Source organism: Nelusetta ayraudi, unplaced genomic scaffold (assembly GCF_046127955.1).
Source record: "Nelusetta ayraudi isolate G7.1 ecotype Tasmania unplaced genomic scaffold, CSIRO-AGI_Nayr_v1 ptg000243l, whole genome shotgun sequence".
NCBI classification, from domain to species: Eukaryota; Metazoa; Chordata; class Actinopteri; order Tetraodontiformes; family Monacanthidae; genus Nelusetta; species Nelusetta ayraudi.
In genome coordinates, this window is record NW_027466292.1 from 64,904 (window position 1) to 87,500 (window position 22,597).

Consider the following 22,597-nt stretch of genomic DNA (forward strand, 5'->3'; position numbering starts at 1 on the left):
CTTTTGAGGTCACCCTTTGGCTTTTTTTCAAAGCGCGTTGCTTTTTTTTCCTCCCTATTTTATTATTACTCCTCTTCTCCTTCTCCTCGTTCTCTTGTTTTTTTTGTTGGTTTTTTTTCCCTACCAAAGAAAACATCTTGCCGCTCGCGCCGCTGAGCTTGACAATTAATCCCAGGCGGCTCGGAAGCAAAAGTTCAAACGGCTGTGTGATTTGTTTTTTCAATTCCACCGTGTAATCGGTATGCAGAGTTTATGACTCGACTCGGTCGATCGCAAAGGACACGCCCAGGGAGACGAGAGAGAATATACAAATATATATTATCATTATTATTATTATTATAAAGGCAAATGTTTGTCTCAGTAATTGAGCGTGGGTCGGCTGCAGCTCCACAACAACCTGCAGACGGATTCATCACCTGCATGTATTTTTCATTCATCTCCGGCCAAAGATGGAAGCGACTAATATCCCACATGCAATCAGTGCTGCTGCTGCTGCTGCTGCTATCACTCCATCATCTCTTTGTCCCCCCCCCCCCCCACACACACACACACCTCCCCCTTTACTTCCCCATCAAATTAATCCCATCAACGTAGGGCGCTCAGTCACCTCACATAACTAACAAAGGAGAGAGGAAAAAAAAAAAAAAGAAAAGCCTAAACATCACTCATCAGCACATTAATCCACACGTGTCGTTCGGGGCGAAGCACTTTTCTTATCTTCAGAGAAACACCTTATCCTGCTCCTTTGTTTCCCCTGCATCTTCCCATCACTCTCATCATCACCTGGTGACGTCACTTCGCTCTGCACGACCCAGCCCAGGAAAAACTAATCTTGCAGCCGCTGGAGAAATGCTAATATTGTCTGGATACCGGCGCCTCGACCCTTCAGTTCCTCCCCCCCCAACCACAATAGTTCCTACCAAGCCTGGACCTCGAACTGTTGCCACAAAGCTGCCAAACATTGAAAAAGTGCTGCGCAACATGATTGGAAGAGACAAAACTGCACAGAGAGGAAGGCCGCACAGAACCGAGGAGGGAGCTGGCTTGAGTTTAGCTTGAGCTAGCTCGAGTCTAGCTTGAGTCAAGCTTGAGATTAGCTTTAGTTTAGCTTGAGTTTAGCTTGAGATACCTTGAGCCTACCTTGTGATTAGCTTGAGTTCAGCTTATTTAGTTTGAGCTTCAGTTTAACTTGAGTTTGGTTTGAGCTATCTTGAGTCTAGCCTGAGTTTATCTTGAGTTTATCTTGAGTTTATCTTGAGCCTAGCCTGAGATTAACTTGAGTTTATCTTGAGTCTAGCCTGAGATTATCTTGAGTCTATCTTGAGTCCAGCCTGAGATTAACTTGAGTGTATCTTGAGCTATCTTGAGACAATCTTGAGCTAGCCTGAGATTATCTTGAGTTTATCTTGAGTTTATCTTGAGTCTAGCCTGAGATTATCTTGAGTTTATCTTGAGTCCAGCCTGAGATTAACTTGAGTGTATCTTGAGACTATCTTGAGCTAGCCTGCCGGTGGCCCACCCGGCCGTTCCTCCCGCGTAACTTTCGTGTTTTACCACCAACTTGAGCACTGGATGAGCAGGCTTTCTCCGTGAGACTAACAGGTTGACGTGTGCATCTCGTTCAGCTGACATAATGAAGCCATTCCGGAGTCAACAGTTTTGCTAAACCTGGCGCTCAAACTCACGCCATCATATTGCCTCGCAAAACACTCCATTAAACAGCCGGGGGCGCTGTCATTCTTTAATGACATGTCGATGCATTGAGTGGACAGCAACACCAACAGCGGCGCAGTGCGGCTTCTCCCCCTCCTAGCTCTCCCTGAGGGGGCGTCGTCGTCTGTCACTCCGTCTCCGGCTAATCGATGTCTCTGGAGTCCCGCCGCCGCTGCTCCGCCAGGTGACAAGGCGCATTAAAAATGCAGCGCCGTTATCTCTGCCGGCCTCCCCATTAATTTTGCATGACCTGGAAAAAAGTCCGGTCCGGAGCTACCCCCCCCCCCCCCCCCCAACCTCCTCCTCCTGTGTGCACCGGGAGAGACGGAGCGAGTGCAGGCCGTGTCGCTGGGGCGATGGGAGGGGGCGGAGCCTGTGAAACCTCAGGGTCGTTTTCAAATCGCCGAGTTCAAAATCAGTGGCGACCTCAGAGACTGCAGAGATTTCATTCTCTCTCTCTCTCTCTCTCTCCCTCTCTCCCTCTCTCCCTCTCTCTCTCTCTCTCTCTCTCTCTCTCTCAGCGTTCTGTCAGCGCGTTGTGTTTTCATTGCAGCAAGACGACAGGTTGAAACGTCCGTCGCAACAAAAGCTTTTAAGAAATTGTCACATCCACCAATCAGCAGCAGCCTGGGGGCAGGCAGGGAGTCGGACTGATGGACGGAGTGCGAGCGAGCGAGCGAGAGAGAGAGAGAGAGAGAGAGAGTGAGGGAGGGAGTCTTCCTGAACTCGGATCACTTGACACGTTTGAGGCTAAAAGTTCAAAACAATACTAATGGCCTGTGGAGGTGGTGGGTGGTGTCAGTTTCAGGAGCTCCAGCTAGCGGCTAGCGGCTAGCGGCTAGCTCCGTCACGCCTCGCGCTATTTTGATGGCGCATCAATCGGCCGGGGTCGGCCCTACTGACGGGGTCAACAGGGGTCGTGCACCCCGGCAGGTTCTCGCACGACCGACAGGTGGTGGTGGTGGAGGAGGTGGAGGTGGTGGGGGCTGGGGGGGGGGGGGGGTCTGATTCTTTACCTCCCACCCTGCAGCGGTGACAACATGATCCACGACCCTCTGAAACACAGCCGGCGGTGTGTTTCTCCTCCGTCCGTGCGACCGACTGACACCACCAGCGGCCCACTCCTGTTTTCCCGTTAAAGCTCCGAAAAGAGGTGAGTTTCCAGAGAGAGCCCTGACCCGTGGCTAACTGAGGGAGCTAACATGTTGCTGCAGCGCATCTGCAGGGGTGAACCCTGACCTTGACCTTGGCCTTGACCTTGGCCTGACTCACTGACTGACTGAAAATAGACACAAAAACCTATGACGTGATGTCACACACATGCAGTGTAGTGAGACACAATACGATCCGTGCTACCGTGATACACAATACAATACAATAAAATATGGTACAGTACGATTTGTCACAATACGATGCAATGCATCAGTATTGTGACAACGATATGTTGCAATACCTATGATACCACGTGACACCTCCCAGGCAATACGGCACGATACCTTTTGGCACGATCCCATCCAATGCAGGAAGATACGGGATTATCCCAGATCATTCCAGGGAATACGACAACCAGGCAGAAACCAGACAACGAAACAACCGATGATACCAAACAACTCCTGGGACAAACTCCTCCACCAAGCACGGGGGAATTTATCTCGTACTCACTGCAACAGATACAAACTACCGGCTAAAAATACAGACAGACAGACAGACAGACAGACAGACGGAAAGAAAGACACCCCCCCTCACCTCCGGTGAGATGATAAAACACCGAGACCTGCTGCGTGACTCGGTAACCGCGGCCTCGTCTCAGACACAGAAAGGCCAGCGTGAGGAAAAAAAATGTATATAAATAAATAAATGAAAATCTATTTTCTCGCCGCTACTTCCTCTGAACTGCGCGGCGCCACCTTGTTGACATTTGCCGGGAGTGCGACGGCCTCCTCTTCACAGGCTGTGCTGCTCTCATCCATCAGCCAGCCGCACCGCCAGGTAGCGTTTCTCTTCTCACGCCGCCGCCGAGATGCAGATAAAGACGGCGTGACAGCCTAATGACGGAGCGCCGGGGCGGGAACGCCGCTCTTCAAGGTGCCCCCCCCCCTCTCCCTCCCGAGGATCGTGGCGGTGAAATCCGAGGACGGCGATGTGTCAAGTTGCTCTTTGTGTTTTGGAGTTTTCAACCCCCTCTCCATCCGTCACCCTCAGGAGGGGGCGGGGTTAGCCGCTCTGTTGTTACTTCCTGGAAAAAATCCCCCTCCGACCTCCAATTATTGCGTCTGGAATTTTTTTGTTTTTTTAACCTGGATGGATCTTTGACTCGGTTGCCATCAATTCCGACATACAGACGGACGAGTGAGCGTTCTGGACCCCCGCCCGCACGACAGCCAGGTGGCGCCGATCCGATCGCCTACACGTCTCCCTAACCGCCACCGGGAGGCGTTTTGGACTTTTTGGTTTACGACCAAACTGCGTTTTTGCATGAGAAAGGAACAAAAAGAAGAAGACGGCAAAATTAGCACAAAAAGAAGAAAATCTCAAGGGTTCAAGTCACACTTCCAGGTTCCTAAATCCAAAGAACGTAGAATTCTGGGAAAATCTCGTCCCGTGAGACTTTATGAGAATTACGTTTGCTTGTTTGTTTGTTTGTTTGTTTGTTTGAGGTCAAAAACTGAGGTGTTCCGGAACGTTCCTTTCTACATGAAATTCCAGACTTGGTCGGGTCAGATTGAGCAGCCGCGGATAATAAAACACTTTCCCTGTTGGGGGGGGGAGGGGGCGGGGGGGGGGTTCATCCATCTCCACCGTGACGGGAAACGGGCGTCTGTTTCACTTCAGTGTCAAGTTTTAAAACGACAACAACAACAACAAGCAGAGAAATGTGCAGACAAGCGTCCAGGTCACCTGATACCAGCAGCTGCTTCATTCCCAAGGTTTATCAATCAATCCCAGAGCGGCGGGAGGAGAGCGCGTCTCTGCCGGAGCGCAGACGTTTGTTTAGCATCTCGGATCAGACTGAAGCTTTGCAGATGGAATATTCCCCCCCCCCAAAAAAAAAAACAAAAAAAACAGGAAAAACAGAGAGGCTGATGGGAAAGACGAAGGTATTTATCTGCAGCAGCTCGTGTTTCACTGCAGACACAAAGCAGCAGCAGCAGCAGCAGCAGCAGCCGTGCAGCCCTGATGGATGTTTCCCTCCGTTTTGCATCGATTCATCATCGGGAACGTCGGCCGGCCGAGCGGGCGCGGGAGGAGGGAACTGAGCTCCCGGCAGGTGCAGCTTCATCCCTGCAGCAATAAAAGTCTCCTAGTGTGGATTCAGGGGCCCCGGACGGCTGCGGGAATATTCATGGCTCCTTCCAGCACAAAACACACGCTCCCAGTGAGCGCGCAGGGAAGACTTATGCAGCAACACGGACGCTGGAACACAACAAAATGCTAATAATATGATGTTGGTTTGAAAGACGAGGCTCGAAGAAAGAAAAGGAAAACAAAGAAAAGCCCAATCCTGGGAAGCGGCTAAGATCGGTTCTGATTTCATCCCCACGTCCATCTTCAAAGACTCTTAACTGAGTCACTTGCAGAATATGAACGGACCAATCAGCTTCCTTCATGGCTGGGGGGAGAGGAGGAGCTCCAGCAGGGGGGTTTAGTTTAGCTGCCAAACACAGATGCTCAATTTCTTTTTTCCTTTATCCGACGGAAGAGCAGATGTAACACCAAGGCTGACAACCAGGGCGGCGACATGCCTCCAGAGTCCCACCAGCCTGCTGCCGGTGGAGTCACTTTGTGAGTGTGACAGACAGACAGGAAGGAGGAGGAGCCAAACACACACACACAACAAGGTTGCTGGCGTTTTTTTATCGACTGCTCGACATTTTTCAACGAGCTCCTTCCCAGACGGACGCGTGACAGTGAATCATGGCATTCCGGCATTCCAGCGCAGCCTTATCTCCCGGGAGAAGCCTCTTCAAGAGGAGGCGGCGAGATACAGCAGAAGATTCTGGAGGGAGAAGGATGGCGGCGGGGAAAACTCACGACAGGCCTTCACGCAGGGAGGAGGTTTTTAAAAGTAGAAGTCACTGCTTCATCATCACCATCATCATCATCTTCATCACCATCATCACCATGATCTTCATCATCACCATCATCATGATGATCTTCATCATCATCATCACCATGATCTTCATCATCATCATCATCATCATCACCATCATCATGATGATCTTCATCACCATGATCTTCATCACCATCATCATGATGATCTTCATCACCATCATCACCATGATCTTCATCATCATCATCATCACCATCATCACCATGATCTTCGTCATCATCATCATCATCATGATCTTCATCACCATCATCATCACCATGATCTTCTTCATTACCATTATCTTCATCATCATCATCACCATCATCTTCATCATCCTAACCATCATCATCCTCACCATCATCTTCATCATCACCATCATCACCATCATCACGACTATCATCTTCATCATCATCATCACCATGATTTTCATCACCATCATCATCATCTTCACCATCAGCACCATAATCTTCATCACCATCATCATAACCATCATCTTCATCACCACTATCATCATCACCATGATCATCACCATCATCACCACCACTATGATCTTCATCACCATCGTCATCATTATGACCATCATCTTCATCTTCATCACCACCATGATCTTCATCACCATCATCATCTTCATCTTTTCTGCAGCTGTTTTGAGCTGCAGGTGGTGCTGGCTGTAGACTCGAGCTCTCCTCTAGTTGCTGCTTCACACACACACACACACACACACACACACACACACACACACACACACACACACACACACACACACACACACACACACACACACACACACTGAGGCCAGGTGAGGTCACACAGGTCGAGGTGCTGTGGCCACAGTGGAGCTCAGACATTATGACGGCGTTTTATTCCATTATTTTGTGTATTTTTCCTCATTTATGTGCCGAGGAATTCTCTGCGTCTGGAATACGGAGCAGCTGAGCCTCCTGGCGGGAGGCCGCGACCGAGCCGCCAGGAGGCAGCGGATCTCAAGGTCGGCAGGGAGCGGCAGAATTACTTGACCCGTGCAGCAGGGGGGCGGCGGTCAGGGAGGGGTTCCTGGGACTCCGCCCACAGGGAAGTCACACCGTGCTGCGATGAATGACATTTCCAGGCCTCAGCAGAAGCCCTGTGAGGGAACTTAGAACCGGGAAGAAGCCGGAAGTCCAGCTAGATTCTGTCTGTAGTCATGTATTCATTCACTCACTCACTCACTCACTCACTCATTCATTCATTTGTCGTGACCTCTGACCTCTGCACAGAAGCAACAATCATCAGTTTTAATAACTAGTCGTCACTGTGTAAGCAGAGATATGCGGAGAAGGAAGAGGTTTCCTAGAGCTGTTTAAACACCAGCGAAGAAGACGAGGAAGGAGAGACAGGAAGGAGAGACAGGAAGTGACGGTAAGCCTTGCTACGGCTAAGAAAAAAAAAAAGAAAAAAAAGGATTAGCATCAGGCCCGAATGTTAACGAGAAATCCTAAAAGTTTTATGAAAAAAAACAAAACAACTCCTGGCGGCTGAGGTGGGGGCGGAGCCTCAGAGCTGGTTTGGACCGGATGGCGAGCGGGTGCTGATGAGTCCGTGATGAGGTCATCGGCGCCGACGGCATTAGTACGACGGAAAAAATTAGTTCTTTTTTGCGTTGATGGTTTTCCCGGAGGTGAGTTTTGAAGCTGGCGTGATGAACTCCGGCTCAGCGGCACTGAATATTAGCATTCCAGCCTCCCAGAAAGTCACTGCAGCTAATGTTGGATAATGAGCCGCTGCACCGCGGGAGACATTTTCCCGCTGAAGGGCACCTTGACTCAGAGCGCCACCTCACCAGGACGGAGCCACTTCACTGCTGCTGCTGCTGCTGCTGCTGCTGTTGCTGCTGGAAGTGTTACTACTGTTGCTGCTGCTGCTACAGTTACTGTTACTGCTGCTGCTACTATACTGTTACTACTTGTGTTACTACTGCTGCTGCTGCTGCTGCTGCTGCTGGAAGTGTTACTACTGTTGCTGCTGCTGCTACTACTACCGATGCTACTATAATGTTACTACTTGTGTTACTACTGCTGCTGCTGCTGCTGCTGCTACTGCTGCTGGAAGTGTTACTATTGTTGCTGCTGCTGCTACTGCTGCTGCTGGAAGTGTTACTACTGCTGCTGCTGCTGCTACTGCTGCTGCTGGAAGTGTTACTACTGCTGCTGCTGCTGCTGCTACTGCTGCTGGAAGTGTTACTACTGTTGCTGCTGCTGCTACTACTACCGATGCTACTATAATGTTACTACTTGTGTTACTACTGCTGCTGCTGCTGCTGCTACTGCTGCTGCTGGAAGTGTTACTACTGTTGCTGCTGCTGCTACTGCTGCTGGAAGTGTTACTACGGTTGCTGCTGCTGCTACTGCTGCTGCTGGAAGTGTTACTACTGCTGCTGCTACTACTACTGATGCTACTATACTGTTACTACTTGTGTTAGTACTGAAAGAGACGCTAACCGGCTAACAGCTAACTGCTAACTGACACTCTAGAGCCTGAAGACCAGAACTCTACTAGGGATGGTGGTGGAGGGAGGGGGCTAGGGAGGGAGGAATAGGTACAGTGGGGTGAGGGGGGTGTGGGGGGTGTGGGGGGTGGGAGGGGTGTGTGTGTGTGTGGGAGTGGGGTGGGGGGGGGCAAACATCTTCAATATTCCGACTTAATTTCCGCCAGCCGACCGAGACAATCAATCCAATCCAGCAGTCGGGACTGCGTTAAAACTGAGGCCGTCGTGATCGTTTGCAAATAACAATCATCACCGGCTTTAATTATTTATTCATTTATTTATTTAATCTATTTTTAAAGTTTTTAATTAAATAACACCGACGTATTAATTATCCCTGGGCTTGAATCAAAGGCTTGTTGTGTCTTCAATGCTGCTGCTGCTCACTGGATCATCCAGAAGAAACATCTGGGCAGAGGAGCTCCGTGTAGGTTTGACATGACAGGGGCGGGGCTTATTCTGAGAGAGGAGTGGCCTACTGGAAGTGTGGTGTGTGTGTGTGTGTGTGGGGGGGGGGGGTGTCTGAGGTCCTATCTCCAAATGGAGATAGGACACTCTCTCTCTCTCTCTCTCTCTCTCTCTCCTGCTGTGTCTCTTGAGGATGATTAATGAAGGCGGCTGCCCACAAAAAGCACGAGTGTTCTTCCTCATCAGACAAGCCGCACTGATTAAGCTGCTCAAGTGTTCTCTGATTACTGGCTCACCTCTCATGCCTCCTGCTTCTCGTGTGTGTGTGTGTGTGTGTGTGTGTGTGTGTGTGTGTGTGTGGTCGTCGTCAGCACTGATGTGATGAGCAGTGTTTCTCCTCTCTAGCAGCACCTTTAGCTCTCAGCTCCACCTGTCTGTCTGTCTGTCTGTCTGTCTGTCTGTCTGCCGGCTGCTCATGTGTGACGTGGACCAGCGCTCTCTAGCGCCCCCTACTAGCGCCCCCTCCCCCGGACGCGAGTAAAGGCTGCATTGTTTTCACGGTGACCCAACGTAGAGCCGCAGCTGCTCTGCCAGCTGTTCATCGTCGTCATTATTGACAACCCTGAGGGATGCTAGCAGTCGGCTAGCGGCTAGCCAGGTTGGCTACGACGCCAGCTTGTGAGCAGCCAATACTGACTGAATTAAATTCCAGTTTGCTTCTCAATCGAACTGCAACATCTCTTTTTAGCCTGTAGTTCATTTTGAACCATAAAAAAATGAACTGCAGACCGAGACCCTTAGAAAGCGGTCTTGAAACCAAGACCAATCTCCAGCACTACAGCGCCAGTTCCCGGTTCTGGATTCAACCGCCTGCCAGCGGGACTTATTTAATTTCGGGGGTGTTGTTGTGAATTTTGAGAAAATAACTCAACAGTCAAGTCTCGTTTGTTCCTATTATTTTTCCTTGACTTCCAATCCACTTGATTGACAGCTGCATCAACTCCTAATATAAGACAAATTGTGTGAAGCTCCAGGAACAGCAGCAGCAGCAGCAGCAGCAGCAGCAGCAGCAGCAGCGGCGGCGGCACCAACAGTGTGTTTTTTCCCGTTAGCTCGCCGGCTAGCTGGGCTATTTTTTTTGATGAGTGCGGAAGCTTTTCTCGGATTTTCACAAACTGCGAGTCTCCCGACGTCTTCCCCAACTGTCCAAAAATAAAACATTAGCATTCCGTGTTTGCCGAGACACGCGGGCCTCAACGCTAGCGGATTAGCCTTCAGCGCCGCCGCTGCCGCTGCTCCAGCAGGCACGTACAAGACAAAAAAAAAACAAAAAAACAGGCAAACTAAAAGTGTGGAGTGAGTGCGGCTAAATGCCGCGCGCCTGGCTGCTTAGCCGACCCCGCGGCCCCGGGCGGCCCAGAGGTCGCTGCTAAAATGCGAGACGGGAGGGCGAGTGGCGAGCCGAGCAGCGGCGGCGTGCACATGAATAACTCTCCCTCTCCCTCTCTTTGTCTCTCTCTCTCTCCACACGAAGTGTTTATAGCGCACACATAATTCACACTTGTTTACCCACTTATGTGACCCAGGTGGGTGGGGGTGGTGGGGGTCGAGGGGGGGGGTTGATGATCACTCAAAACGGTATTAGCACGTCAAACACGCCGCCGCCGCCGCGCTGCGGACGGAGATCAGCGGCGACGCGTCGGGGGAGGGGGGGGAAGTAAGGGTGGGTGGGGGGGGGGGGGGTGGAGGTTTGCAGAGCAAAAACAAAGAGTCCCTATTGATTGGTCTCATGTTTGACCAAACAGCTGCTCGCCGCCGGTGTGTCAATCAGCTTTTATTAGTGTGTACACAGCTCGCCGGGTAAATAGCAGCGGGCCGAGCGAGCGCCGCCGCACATGCTGCCAGCTTTAATCAGGAAGCATCGTTCCTCTCTCTCTTTCTGGGGAGGGGGGGGGGGGGGGGGGGGGCTCCTCAATGTTTCTCTCTTTGGTTAAAGACGAGAAAAAAAGGCGATTCATTTTTTTTTGCTTTTGCCGTCCAAAGAGTTTAGTCAGTCAAACAGAAGCGTGATTAAAGGACCAGCGTGTGAGATTCAGCAGCGTCCGGTGGTCGGAGGGCGTACTGCAAACAAAGTTAAATGGCGATGCTGGTTTTCAGGGATGTTGCCAGAAATTGCCAAAAAAAAAACAAACAACAACAAAAAAAAAAATCTACTTCCTGGTTGAATGTCAATACAAGGCAATAGAACAATATGGCCGCCTCTCTGGCAGTGTTTTCTAGTGGATTTAAGAAGCTAACCGCTAACTGAAACTCGTTTTTTTCGGCTCATTTTATCGGCAGCCGGTTGCAAACAGTGCTTTTCTTGCTAATGGATGTTACACCTCAACGAAACAATCCACCTAAAATGCTAACCATCACATTCCAATGACCGGCTGCTGGTCAAGGTTTACGAAACCCACCCCCCCCGATAACGTCACATCAGTGTTTGTCTGTCCTGCGTATTTTCTGTCGGTTTTTGCTTTCAACGAGTCACTTTTTTCTGTACGATGAGAGCTGAAACCACTCGACAGTGAGTCTGACAGCCAGGAAAACATCTTCATCATCTGCACTTGGCAGGGATGAAGCCTTCGCAGCACTGAGGGGAGAAAAGTTTTCCCAGAATGCATTGTTTTTTGTTTTTTTTCATGCTCTCGACCGCTGAGTTTGAGTTCCAGCACGTTCCTGTTTTGTTTGTTTTTTTGGTTTGGGTGCCAACAATTGTTTGTTTTCCTGGCCGCCGTCCTCCTGCAGGGACGCTTCTCTGGAATCAGACCCCAGGTATGTAAAGAGATTTTCCCTCTGCCGCTGATCCAAAGAGTCAAAGAGCCTGCAGCGCCACCACAGGACCACCAGAGAACTGCCAGACAGCGACGCATCTCAAAAACATCTGTCCGATAATCGTCTGCAGCATGACGGTCAACGGTGGCTTTGCTGTCTGTGTGTGTCGCCGCCCTGGTGGTCAGAACGGGCTGCGTCTCAGACCCAGCAGGTTTGATTTGTTCCGTCCGTGACCTCTACTGACCTTTGCTGACCTTCAGATCTTCACCAGCCGCAGCAGGAAGTCGTCGGGTCGCTCTGGGGTCATTCCCTCATCTGGCCAGTGGGGGCGTGGCGCGCCACTTCCTGTAGACGCACACACACACACAGGAAATCAGAATTTGAGAGTTCTGACGCCAGCGTGTTGTGTTGCCGTTTCACAGATTTTGTTTGGACAAACACAGCACAATGGAAAGGTTTGGAAACAACGACACAACTCATTGAGTTCATTCACACAAACAGTGTTTTTTATTTTTAGGAAAAAAAAAAGAAGCAAAATAACGACATTAGGCAAAACCTGAGGGGGTGGGGGGTGGGGGGGGAGGGGTGAGCATCAAAGACGAGCGAGCATCAAAAAAAAGTCAAAGAAAACACAGCACAGCCGCGTCTCGACTGCAGGAAACAGAGTTGATGAGACGATGATGAGCGAGACGAGACAACAAAACAAACCCTCGGTTAGCGACGCGTCAGTCAAGACGGCCGGGAAGACAAGAAGAAGAAGAAGAAGAAGAAGAAGAAGAAGAAGAAAAGAAGTCTGGATGCTGAGTGACAGAGCGACGGGAGATTAAACAGCAATTATATCACAAACATGGGCTGAATAAAAAGTACAAATTAAGAAAATAAAAAAGATTCTTTGTTGTTTTGGATTTTATTACTTTAGTGTGTAATTTAAAAAAAACTATTTTTTGCAGTGCAAATGTTTTAGTCGGTCCGACTCTTCAGGAATAATACATTTATATAATTAGCATCATTTATTAATTTTTAATTAATAAATGATTTAAATAATTTAAAAAAATAAAAATAATCAAGTTTTTCCATCTTCTAATGATTATTTCCCATGACTTCTTTAAACAATGGAGCATCATGAAAATATTTCACTCCTCCGTCTTTCATTTATTAGCGAGATTCCCAGAAAGCGGGAACGTTTCGCTTGGCGCAGGTGAAGAAACACGGTAGGAGGAAATCAAAGGTGTTGGCGGGGGGGTGGGGGGGGGGCGGCCCGGTCTGATCTGTACACGAGCCCCTGCAGTGGCGCCGCGCCTGCCGAGAGGCTCTTTGAAAGTGTGCAACGGGAGCAGCGGCTATAAAAAAAAAAAAACACACACACACACACACACACACACACACACAGGTATGAAAATGAAAAATGAAAAGAATGGTCGGGTATGATGTAAGCACGGAGGAGAAGACGCAACAGGTGCCACGCGGCGGTGGAGGCGAATGAAGACCTCAGCCTGGAGAGTCCAGCAGTGTGGAAACGCAAGGAAAGGAGGCCTTCAGAAGGCAACCCACAGCGCCCCCCACAGGCTGGGAGGACTGACGGTGAGAAAGACTGCTGGAGAGGAGAAGGTGATGGTGGAGGAGGCCTTCAGAAGGCAACCCACAGCGCCCCCCCCACAGGCTGGGAGGACTGCTGGAGAGGAGAAGGTGAAGGTGGAGGAGGCTGTGGGAATCTTAGGAGCTGGGAACAGACGCTGCATCATGCATGAGGAGAAAGACTGCACTTTTTAAATCATCATAAATAAACTGCGGAACACCTACACACGCACCGGTTCCTCATCCTGCTGCTGAAGCTGCTGCTGCTGCTGCTGCTGCCCACGGAGCCCACAGAGCCGTGACCTCCGGTTGACCTCGCTCCCCCGCAGCGCTGTAGCTCTGTAGCTCCGCAGGATGAGCTCACTGCTAAAAAAGAAAAAGAGAGAAGGCAGACGGAGTGAGTGAGGGTGCGACGGCTGAGGCTTCTGCTGCTGCTGCTGCTGCTGCTGCTGCTGCTCTCTTCTGCAATTTCTGGCAATTTGAAAAGACATTTTCGCACATCCGTCAACGTAAATATGCAGTAAATAAAGAGCTTCTGACGTGAAGGAGGATGAAGATTCTGAAGCTGGAGGTTTTTCTTCCTTCGAAAGAGTTTGCAGAGGCGACAAACTCTGAGAGAAAACTCACACTGAGGACCTAAAGTGATTATCATGGAGTGCTAATTATCAAACACACACTTCGTTTTTATAATTAGACACTCCAGAACCCCAAAAACTGTTTTTATTGGGTTCATTTTGAAATTGATAAAACTTTTTTTTTCCTTTTTTTTTATCCATGCAGGTGAGGATTTGTGCGATAGCAAAATAGGATGGAGCTGTCTGCCACCAGGGGGCGCTCAACACTCTGCTCATATCAAAACAGCAAACAAAAAAAAAGTCTACGTAATCCTTCTTCTTCTTCTTCTCCTTCTACTTCTACTTTTTGAAGCGCCGACAGACTCGGCCGCCTCCCCCCAGTGATGATGTCATCCAAGCAAAGTCGACGTTGGCGCCGGCGGCATCGTCGGCTAATTGCTTCCAAACAAATCGCTTCTTAACGACTGCAAAGGTGGAGAGTCAATGCGGTAACAGGCGGTGACATCATCATTAAGTTAAACCCCCCCCGATTCCCCCTCCCCTTCATGGTCTCATCTGTATGCAGTCACATTTGAAATGTGATGGAAGGAGCTTCAAAGGAAATCAATAAAAGTCAATTTTGTGTGTTAAAAGGAGAAAAAAGGTAATGAATCAGAGCCGCCAGCAGGGGGTCCGAAGAGCCGCAGTGACTCACCGCTGCAACCAGTCTGACCGAGAGAGAGAGAGAGAGAGAGGGAGAGAGAGAGAGAGAGACAGGGAGAGAGAGCAGCCGCCAAAACCATGGCTGTAACACCCACAGTTAGCTAGCCATCGCTAACCGTGCTAGCTCGCGGATGGACAGATAGCTGTCTATTGGAAATATGCGGGTTTTTTTCCCCAACAGATGTTCAACAACGGCGGCGTCCACGAAAAAAAAAAAAATGCTAGCTAGCTGTTAGCCTCCAGCGATTAGACCTGATCTGATCCCTTGCTAAACTGCCTAAACCCCCTCCTACCCCCCCCACCCCCGCCCCCCCTTCTTTACCATCCCTGCCTTTACGTCGCCGCCGCTGTTTTATTCATAAGCTCTCTTCATCTGCTGCTCGTCTTTTTCCAATCGCCTCGCGCCGACTCGACCCGTTTCTCAGCTTCGTCTTCCTTTTTGATTTGTTTTTTCTCAGCTCTTTAAACGTCACATTTGCTCTGACAAGAGCTTCAAACTTCCTCGCCGCCGTTGCATCGTGAAATATTGATCAGGAGGAGCTCCAGAGGGCGGGACGGAGCCGCCGTACGTCGAGGGGCCGCGGCGCAGGGAAAAACATCTCGCACATGAGGGGTTTTTTTTTATATACAGATATAGACTGTAGATCGTTTGTGCCTTCTGAGCTCAACGGAATATATAGTTCTAAGTTCTGCGGCGGCGACAAACGGATCCGCCCATGTCGGAGATTATTAGCGTTCGAGTCGCTCTGGTTTGTCGGGGAGAGAAGAAGAAAAAGGAAAGAAAAACGTCGCAGAATTATCGTCACCGAAGAAGAAGAAAAAAAGTTTTGTTTTTTTTTTTTCTGTAGAAAGACGACAACACAAGACTTTTAAGCACAGAGTGTGTTTTACCTGCATAGAGTGTGTGTGTGTGTGTGTGTGTGTGTGTGTGTGTTGAAATAACGGCTGAGTGACAATCCCTAAAGAGCACGTTGCAACATGTAATTTCATCAGGCACGGAGCTGACACACACACACACACACACACACACACACACACACACACACACACACACGTCAAAGTGGCGGAGAAGTGCGACGGCGGATGCGTCTCGAGCGTGACGTGCTAATTAGCCGCCGCCGCCACCGCGGCTGCTACGACGCGTCAAGCAGAAAATCCAAAGACGACCTGAATTAATCCTTGTGACTCCAAAGTGTTTCATTACTCCTGAAGAAGAGGCGGGTACTTTCAATGCAAATCAAAAATAATAAACCCTTAAAAACGTAATATCATCGCTTTTTGAAAATATTTCTTTTTCAAACTGTTTCGAGTGTAAACAGGAAACCAGGAGTTGTTGTTGTTGTTGTTGTTGTTGTTTATTTTTTCCTATTTCTGATCTGAGCTTCTAAAGTTTCCGTCTTCACCTGCAAAACAAGTGAGTGGGACTGCGCCACCTCAGGCGAGGAGGCTACAGCGCCACCTATTGGTCTGGAGGGCAGAGCTTGCAGACTCTTCTCAGAGCTGAAAGCTGCGATGTGATTATTTTTGCAGCAGCAGCAGCAGCAGCAGCAGCAGCAGAATGTGAACCAAACCCAAACCGCCAGCAGATGATATTTTATTTCTCTTGAATTAAATGGAATCCAGTCTGGCTGTGTTATTCCCGTTGACCACAAGCGGCTTCCTCGCTCCCTCGTTGTTCCTCACGACGAAGCCGCAGCCGTCGGCGAGTCCATTAAACCCGTCGATGATTTGTGTTTGGGTCCTGATTCTTATTTTCCGTGGCCTCGTTCTTCAAACGGGGGGTTTCCGCCTCTCGCTGTTGCTGCTGTTGCTGTTGTTGTTGTTGTTGTTTTACGGGAGCAAATTTCCTGCTTTTTTCCCCACAATCACACACAACCACGTTCAGCCCAGCACGTTTGCGCTCGCTGGCGTTTTTTTACGGCTTCGACATTTTTCACGCCCAAGTCTGAATTCATTTTTTCCCCCCAAGAGGAACCAGAACGCCAGAGCGTTTACTTCTCTGCTGCGGTTCCGGAAAAAAAAAAAAAAACACTTTTTCGAGGAGTTGGGAAACTGCACCTCCTCGTCCGCTAACGAGGCCTCTCGCTCCGCTTAAATCCCGCCCCCCTCCCCCACCTCCACTCAGACAAACGAAGAGCAGAGTCGTCCAATCAACAAACCACCGCGGGTTTGGGAAAACAAGCGCGACGGCGCCGTCGCCGACCCGTGAACAAGAAAAATAAATGTATCAGTCAATTAGGACGTAATTGTCCTCCGCCGCCGCGAGGAGCCGGGCGACGCCGCGGCTCAATCCTATTAGCCGCCGTTCAATGCTAATCCATGAAAGCAATAAGCCCCTATTAAAAGTTTTTAAATCCAAAAAGTGGACTCGCCCATGACACGGTTAGCGCTTGTAAAACCAATTTTTTTGTTGTTTTTTTTCCCCGCCCCCTCCAGGAGGAGTTTCGAATTTCAATGCAGCTTATTATTTATCATGTTCCTGAAAGCTGTAAGTTGGTTCTTCATACAGCTGCAAAGATTCCTGCATTGACCAGTGTTGTTGCCGTACTTAGCCCTCTGTTTGCAGCGGCGCTGGCTGATGTGCAGAACCTCCTCAGAAAACTGCAATCGCTGCTGCTGATGATGCATCACAATCTGAAACATTTGTATCCAGGATGTGTTTTTTTCCATCCGAGGCCATCCGACCTCAGGGATCAACATCTGTTCCACCTCCGCCCCCCCCCCCCCCCCCCCCCCAACCCAGTCACCGCTTTCTGCCTTCACACCGTCGACAGGATTCCAGAACAGCGAGGACGATTTGTGCTTCATCTCTCTGACATTTATTGAATGAGCCGGAGGTGACGGAAGAATACCAGGGCCTCTGGGGGAGGAGCTAAAAATGGTGGTGCTGAGGGGGCCGCAGAGGCCCCCCCCCCCCACAGGATCAGGCTGCAGGAGGGTCCCGGTGGGGGGAATGTTGGGAGCTGATCCGGAAGAACCTGATCCCAGCAGGAATACTGAGACCTAAACTAAAAATTACACGATTTTTGTCATTGATGTCTTAAAAAATTTGAGTCCAGGTTACTTTCAGAAGCGACAAAAAGCTGCTGCTGCTGCTGCTGCTGCCGCCGCCGCCGCCGCTGCCCTCGGAGCGGCCGAAGGTCGTGGGCTCGCAGCCTGGGCTGTTTGCGGTCCCGCTCTGGCGCTCGTCGACACAGTTGGACGCCTCTCGGCGGCGCCGGCGAGCCGCTCGGCCAGCGCCGTGACCCGGAGCTGCGCCGCTGCTCAAACACGCTGCACAGAGCGCAAACGCACACAGCGGCGAGGCAACAAACAAACACCGGAGCCTGGGGGACGACGAGCAGCAGTGTGTGAGCGTGTCGGGTTGTTACACCTTCAATCAAAACTCTGGTTGTTGCAATATGTAAGTAAATACACATATATATATATATATATATACATATACATACACACACATACATGTAGATTCATATATTTATGATAAAGAGGCAGTGGGAGGTCAGAAGTCGAGGAGAAGCTGCTCAGAAAAAAAAAACCACAGAAGAAGAAGAACGGGAGGAGGAAGAGGAAGTAGAGGCTAGCAGGGTGGCTAACAGCTAACGAGCTAACGGCTGATCTCTCAGGAGGAGAAGAAGAAGGAGAAGAAGGTGTCGTCTCGCTGAATCAACGGCTCTGCGTGACAACGTCCAGCACCAGGTGTCACTGTTTCACCCAGCGGGTCGCACCAGAACAAACCGGCTCACTGCAGCGGCGGCAGCAGCGGCGGCAGTGGCAGCAGCAGCGGCAGCAGCAGCAGCAGCAGGTCAAAGTGTTTTCTACTGACTCATTCCCAGACGGACGTCATCGAGATGAAATCCAAATGGATTTTTCACAAATGTTCCATCTGGCGCGGCCCGGCTGACGGAATTTGTTTAACGTTTTTCAACGTGACTTTTTCCTCTTTTTTGCGACGCCGCTAACAGTTTGAATCCCACGATGGCGGCTAATCTGGCGGCGGCTGTCGCTTCAGGAGGAACTGCAAAAGTGACGAGTGACGGAAAAATAAAAACGACCCCCCAAAAAAAACCCCAATCAAGCAAACAGCGGCCAGACGAGGCCAAGCGGCGAGGCCTCGTTAGCGCAGCTGTCGTGAGCGGCTGCTGCCGCTGGTGCCGCTGCTGCCGCTTTAATTGTTTCCTCCGTCCGGCGGCGTAGCTAATTGGAAGTGGCCGCGGGACGCCACTACCTCCCCACCCCTCTCCCCCCCCTCCCCTTGTCTCCTTTCATTTCTTTCTGCTGGAACATTTAAAGGCCCCTCGTTGTTGTCGCCGCTCGCCGCCGCTGTCACTCAGCCAGACGACTCCGTCCGCTGGTCGGCCGCCGCCGCCGCCGCCGCCGCCGCCGCCACCACAAACTCAATTATTGTGGGTAATTACAGCATCTCGGGGTGTTTGAGCCGCCGCCGCCGCTTTAATCCATGTTCCGCCGTGGCTGATGGGAGGAGAGGGAGCTGTTAGCACGTCGCTCGCAGCCAGTCACACTCGCTCCCCGGCTCGCCGCTGCGCTCGGCCAGTCGGCTTGCGGTTTATCGGAAGAGTCCGGGCGTCACTTCCAACAAATTTCAACTTTCAACTCCCCAAAGGATTCCGGCCAGGAAAAGCAAGACGTCATGTGACACCAGAGCCTTGATTCTATCCAATCAGGGGAGGGTTTGATAGACATCATGCATGAAAATAGGCTTCCTATTGGCTTGTGGAAGACAAGGCTTCCTATTGGCTCATGTAAAACAAGGCTTCCTATTGGCTCTTGTAAAACAAGGCTTCCTATTGGCTCTTGTAAATCAAGGCTTCCTATTGGCTCTTGTAAAACAAGGCTTCCTATTGGCTGACGCAAATCAAGGTTTCCGACTGGCTCGTGTAAAAATGAAAAAAAATAATAATAATCAACCTCTTTTTGCAGAAGACGGACAATAAAAATCTGTCCTTTCATTTTTTCCCTCTCCTCGTGATGTGAACAGACTCCTCCTCCTCCTCTGGAGAAGACGAATCGCTGCGGCTCATTAATCTTTTGCGACGTCGCGCTTTATTTTATTTTATTTTTTTAAACGTTGCAAAAGTGGTTAAACAGCATTAAGTAGCCGCCGCCGCCACCGCAATAAATCAGACACGACGTGCACATTAGCGCCGTGGGACGCCACTGGATTTATTGGCCGCGACGGCCACTGATTGCGTTTTTCTTTTTCACGGCGGATTAAAAGAAAGATAAAAGGTGCAAACGGCACGACGGCGAGAAGTCGCTGCAATGAAAGGAAACAATCAGCAGCGCTGAAACACAGGTGAGAATGAGGTCAGTGTGCCGGGATTGCAGAGATGTGAAGCAGCAGGAGGAAGAGGAGGAGGAGGAGGAAGAGGAAGAAGCCCTGAGGGGGTTTCTTTCCTGGGAGGCTGCAGCGAGTGGAATAAAAGCAGCAGCGACGACGGAAGTGAAGAGAAAGTTTGAGCCGCTTCTCAGGAGCCGCTTTCTGAAGTCAAAGCCATTTAAAGACAATGGATGAATGAATGAATGAATGAACAATCACAAGCAGTCTGGGGGCTTCACTGTCTGACAGTAAAGTTTCCACTCAGACAGGAAGTCAACAAGTGACGCAACCGGCCGTCAATCAAACTCTGGTGTCTCCCAGCAGCAGCAGCAGCAGCAGCAGCAGCAGCGGCAGCAGCAGCAGAAAAACTCTTCTGCAATCAAATTGATGACAATAATGAAAAAAAACAGGAAGCAAAGAGGAAGGTGATGAAGTGAAGGAGGAGGAGGAGAGCAGCGTCCTGCAGCGTGGGCCACACACACACACACACACACACACACACACACACACACACACACACAGTCAGGGTGTCGGCCGCCCTGACAGACGCAGCACCCGGCGCCGCTTTCTGATTGGCCGTCACTGTCACAGCACCCAAACCATCATTTGGCCCATCGTCGTCGTCCTCCACACACACACAGAGACACACACACACAGAGACACACACACACTGGAGGCTCCCCCTCCAGGCCGGCCCTGGGAGGAGCGGCGTCCAGCAGCCGCGCTGATAATTAATGGCACAACATGTTTCTCATTTAAAATCTAATCTAAAGGAGGTGGACACAAATTATCCAGTCTAATTGAAAATCTAAAAGCAGTGTGAGAGTGTGAGTGTGTGTGTGTGTGCGCAGCCCTAATGCGATGCTGGGTGGTGTTGAGGGGCATTGTGGGTAATATTGCTGGCGTTAATGCTGCGGCTGAATGGCCGTCTGCGGACACATTGCTGCAAATGAGGAAGAGCCGCGCTGAGGCGGCTCACTCGCTTTCTGTTGTTGTTGGATATTTAGGCTTTTTTTTTTTTTTTTTTTTTTTTTTGTTGTCGTCGTTTTAAATTTGTTTCGTTTTTTTTTTTTTTTTCCCAGCCGACGGCCCCGCAGAGGCTCGTCAGGCCGGAGGGAAGACTGACGGCAAAGTGGAATATCAGCAACGATGAGAAAAGACGGAGGTTCCAGTGAATAAAGCAGCAGAGAGGACGTTTTTATGATTATTACCACCATCATCATCATCATCATCATCATCATAGCGACGATTGTTTATTGTTAGAGTTATTTAAGTCTCTGCAGAGAGGACTTCACTTCAAGTCTCAGAGTGTGGAAGTCGGTCACAGGGACGACCTGTCAGTGTTCAACTTCTTCTGGGAGTGAACAAAGGAGGAAGCTTTAAGGACCCAGACAACAACAAAAAAAAATCACTTTTTTTTCCAATTGTGCAAAACCATCCCTCCTATTGGCTCGTGCAAAACCAGGCTTCCTATTGCAAAACGAGGCTTCCTATTGGCTCGTGCAAAACCAGGCTTCCTATTGGCTAGTGCAAAACAAGGGTTCATATATTAGCTATTCCAAAATGTCCTCTTTCTATTGGCTCGTGCAAAACGAGGCTTCCTATTGGCTGTCTCAGTGGCTTTGTAAAGTCGGATCTCGGAGAATTGAAGGCAGGAAATCTTGGAAAGTGAAAAGTCGGAACGGTCGTAATTCTGTTTTTTTTTTTTGGTTTCTTTCTCTCTCGGGAACCACCAGCGTCGCTAAGGCTCCGCCTCCTTCGCCGCTCCCACGCCTAATTCGGCCTGAATCTCCTCCTCCACGCACGACTTCCTTTCCACTCGTCCACCCTCCGTAAACTCTGCCACCATCATCGACGCGTCGTGGCGTTAGCAGTTAGCAGCAACGCCGCTGTCCATTAGGCTAACGTCCCCACGCAGGAATAAAAAAACTAAAGGAAAAAGAAAAAAAAAGTTGCAGTGACACTTTGTGCTCGTGTTGAATCGATCCACCTCCGAAAAAAAAGAGAAAAAGAGAGGAAGAAAAAAAACAAAACTACCACCCAGAGGCTTTGCCGTTGGAGCCACATTGGCTTCTAATTTACAGGGCTGATTGCCGAGCGGTATTAACGCTCCCCATCAACCAGCAGCCTATTTGGAGACAAAATGGTTTTTTTCTTCTTCTCCTCCATTAAGATCGCGGAGCTCCGTAACGTTCCCCCCCCCCCCCCCCCCTCCCAGCGTCGCCCTCTGGAGGACAACAACGAGGGCAGAACACCGCTCCTAATCGTTCCTCCGTTACCCTAAAAAAAAAAAAAAAATCCTCATTTTGATTTGAATTTTTTTCCTCCAACGATTTCTTTTTCTAATTAGGTTTTTTTTCTTTTTCTTTTTTTTTCTAATTGATCGACGGCGCAGAAGAAGAACTGACGAGGGGATCAAAGTCTGACACGGGACGGATAGAAAAAATAACAACAGGATTTATTGCTTTGGAAAAATAAATCAGAATTCCGCTCTGCAGTTTGATGAGAAATTTAAATGAGAATTTGCAATTTGTTGTTTCTCCCCCCCCCTCTGCATTCATTACTTGCCCTGTCCTCAAACCCCCTGCAATCGAAGCTGTAGCTCCGCCCCCTCTATCCGCTGACCCCGATTGGTCCGCTTGACCTCTGACCTCCAGGAAAACCACCCGAAAATGTACACTTCCTCCGCTTGGCAGCTTCAGGTCTGTTTTCTGTTTCACCCCAAATCAAAAAGAAACAAAACAACAACAAACCCTCACCTCTGTGATGTCATCGGCGGCGTCCGAGCGGGATTAGCCTGTCGTCAGGAGCGGCGCTGGAATGTCTGGCGCCGCCGGCGTGCAGGTGCCTGTTTTTTT

General features: G+C 49.9%; 1 long non-coding RNA gene across 1 annotated transcript in view; it reads right to left on the reverse strand.

Moving 5' to 3' along the window:
- Nucleotides 1-11,852, reverse strand: part of LOC142882275 (uncharacterized) — a 43,660-nt gene extending 31,808 nt beyond the window's left edge. The window contains exon 1 of the long non-coding RNA XR_012925759.1: nt 11,794-11,852. This is a non-coding gene — a long non-coding RNA (uncharacterized LOC142882275). The remainder of the gene's footprint in view (nt 1-11,793) is intronic.
- Between the last annotated feature and the right edge of the window lie 10,745 nt (nt 11,853-22,597).